The sequence below is a fragment of the Lupinus angustifolius genome, chromosome LG06, assembly GCF_001865875.1.
Source record: "Lupinus angustifolius cultivar Tanjil chromosome LG06, LupAngTanjil_v1.0, whole genome shotgun sequence".
NCBI classification, from domain to species: Eukaryota; Viridiplantae; Streptophyta; class Magnoliopsida; order Fabales; family Fabaceae; genus Lupinus; species Lupinus angustifolius.
The window spans coordinates 18,734,673-18,737,762 of record NC_032014.1 but is presented as its reverse complement, the minus strand read 5'-3'; the positions used below and the strand labels follow the sequence as shown (position 1 = coordinate 18,737,762).

At 34.7% G+C, this 3,090-nt stretch overlaps 1 long non-coding RNA gene across 2 annotated transcripts in view; it reads right to left on the bottom strand.

Annotated features, from left to right (window-relative positions):
* The window catches only part of LOC109350889, a 10,136-nt gene continuing 7,536 nt past the window's right edge, over window positions 491-3,090 (bottom strand). For both annotated transcript variants that reach the window (XR_002108140.1, XR_002108141.1), the window contains exons 2-3: window positions 841-939; window positions 491-541 (exon numbers count right to left, since the gene is read on the bottom strand). This is a non-coding gene — a long non-coding RNA (uncharacterized LOC109350889). The remainder of the gene's footprint in view (window positions 542-840; window positions 940-3,090) is intronic.

Here is a 3,090-nt window from a genome sequence, read left to right as displayed (position 1 = left end):
TTACTTATAATGTTACTTGGTATTTTGGGTTCTGAAACAATATATATTGTAGCATGAAGTTTTTAGTTGAAAATTGGAACTTGGGGTGTCAAGGGTTAAGAGGAGTAAAAGCTGATGAGGCATAAAGCTATTGTCTTTTGTAGTGATACTAGTTTTGGTTGAGAGTTGAAGGGTATGAATCTTGTGGGTATTATTTATATTTGAAATACATTTTTGTATCAGGGGATAAGTTATTAAAATATAAAAGAAATAAAACATATTAAAATGGTTAGACATACCTTATTGCCTAACTAGTGTAAGATGATGAGTTATCTCCTCAGGGGCTACATTATCATCTTGTCATAAACAACAATGGAAGTCAAAGAATGAAACTTTAAAATACATTATTTTAAATAATTCATGTTTTCCTCTAATAATAGTGTTTATTTATTTGTTAGACCAAACTGCAATCCAAAAGCCTCCAATCACGGGAGTTCTATTGTTACCGAGTTATGAGAAGAGTGGAGAGTCACAAGTGAGACACCACGTCTTGAACCACAACCTTAAGGCATTAGTTCCATGAGCCTGTTCTATTTATAAACTCTTTTACTTCTTCCCTCTTATCCAATGTGAGACTTCACACTTGAATAAACCCAACAATCTCCCCCTCAAGTGTGGGTATCACACACTTTCAGGTCTGCTCCCCTTAAGTCTTCTATGTCCCAGCCAAACCATCGGCTCAGATACCACTTGTTGGACTTGACTACAATCGGGGAGCCACAACCACTAGGGAGTTCCATTGTTACTCGAGTATAGGAAGAATGAAGAGCCAAAAATCAGACACCACATCTTGAACCAAACCTTAAGGCATTAGTTCCATGGGTCTTTTCAACTTACAAATTCTTTTACTCCTCCCCTCATATCCAATGTGTGACTTCACACTTGAATAAACCCAACAATCTCTCCCTCAAGTGAATATCTGACTCACATTGTTGGGGGTGATTGAAATATGTATTTATATTAGTCTCATATTGCCTAGTATTAGATAGAGTAGAGTGAACAATGTTATATATTGGACCTAGGTCCTTGTTATTAGGTGAACCATATAGAAGCACCAGATAGAAGCACAAAATAGAAATACTCCATGGGCACTTGGGCCATGGATGTGCTAGGGTTTGGGATCCTTATTCTCTACTAATATATCGGTAGCTACTCAGCGCTCTTAGGGATGTATGCACAATTCGCTGAAACCTGTTACCAAATGCTCTTGTTTCTTCTCTTTTATTTATTTTATGCATTTTATTTGATTGCTTGTGACTAACGCTGCATAATAATCACTTTTCCTGCACCAACAATTGGTATCAGAGTCAATTGATAGATAACTCTTAGCCTAGATGCCGAATTATGGCAAAGGAGGTGAAAAATGTGTTGGCTAGATAATGTGTGTCAAAGGTACTGCGCAAGGATAAAGTAAATGAGTTGAAGGAGAAGAAAACATGACAAAACTTTAGTGGGATGCTTGTGACAAAACTTTATTTCTTCTATTCTATTTATTTTACGCGCTTTATTTGATTGCTTGTGGCTAACGATGCGCAACAATCGCTTCTGCTGCACCAACAATATTGAAATGAAATCATTTCTTTATGATGCAACTTTCATTGCGACTTCTTTAAAAAATAAAGGTTGCTTTATTGCACCACAAGTGCGACTTCTTTAAAAAAGTAAAAGTTGCTTTATTGCACCACAAATTCCTATGGTTTTCACGCCCCAACTTGTAACATTTTTTTTGCAACTATAGTTAAACATCCTAACCATGTTACATACTACAACTTGACGCATTTTTTGCAAAAATTCTATTTCTTGGGTATAATCGTTTTTTAAGTATGTTATTTCTAGTTAGAAGCATCAAAGCTTAAATGAATAACACATGTCGCGCTCCGATTTTTGGCTACATGGCCTCAATAGGAGTTGCCACCACATCTTTTGCGGCTCAATCGTGAAAAACCAATTTAAGTCCAAATTAAGATAAAATGGTCTTTTATATTAGAGTTTGAGTTTGGGAGTCCGTTACGGATCGAGAAATGTATTACTACTTCGTACGTCCGTAATTAAACGATACCCTAACTAATTGCATGAATTAAATACTCTTAATTTATTAAAATAAAATTACGTAAAACAAATATTTATTTTTTCATTTTTGTGTCTGATAAATGTTCATCTTGCTCCTTCTTATCCCTATGTTAAATAGAGAAATTAAGACTATGTAGTTCTAGTTTAAGATTTTTTAGTAATTTGTTTGGATTAAAAAGTTAGAAATTGTTTGAATTTACTTGAAGTGGAACTAATAGACGAAAAGTCAACATTGATTGCTTACCCTCTTCCTACTTTGATAGATAGCAGAAGCAATACAAGTGACCGTGACCAGTTCTCGACTAGAAGCAAGGAGAAATATGCAATACAAGTGACCGTGACCAGTTCTCGGCTAGAAGCAAGGAGAAATATGCAATACAAGTTTTAACTTCGCTACTAAGTCCTAAAAAATTAATTAAACATCATTTTTTTATTAAGTTAATAATTTTTTTAAAAGAGATGATTAATATGCGAAGAGTCGATATTGGTTACTTACCCTCTTTTCACTTTGATAGATAACAAATGTAGTACTAATTACCACAACTGCTTGTCGACTCGAAGAGAAAGAAAGTTATAACACGAGTTGTAACATCACTCTCGAATTATCACCAACATTTTATCAACAAATAAAAACAAAAGGGTAAAGAGAAGAAATCCCTAAAATATGGCATCCCTTTTTTAGTGAAGGAAAACAAACCTGTGAGTAGAGTGAGAGGACCATGTGTGTTTTGAATTTGTTGGTATTTTGTATATGTTTTGACTTTCATTTTGGTGCATTCCTCCCTCTTTGAGTAATTGCTCCTCTACTCTTCATTAATACTTGAGCAAATAACATCATCTGCCTGAAAGTGCTCAACTCTAGTCTTGATATTGAAGCACTTTTTGAGCCAAGTTTTTGTCCATGAAAACTTGTTTTTCTTTGAGTTATCATCTCTCATTGTTCGTTCGCACAACTTCATATGGCTTTCAAATTTGATGATC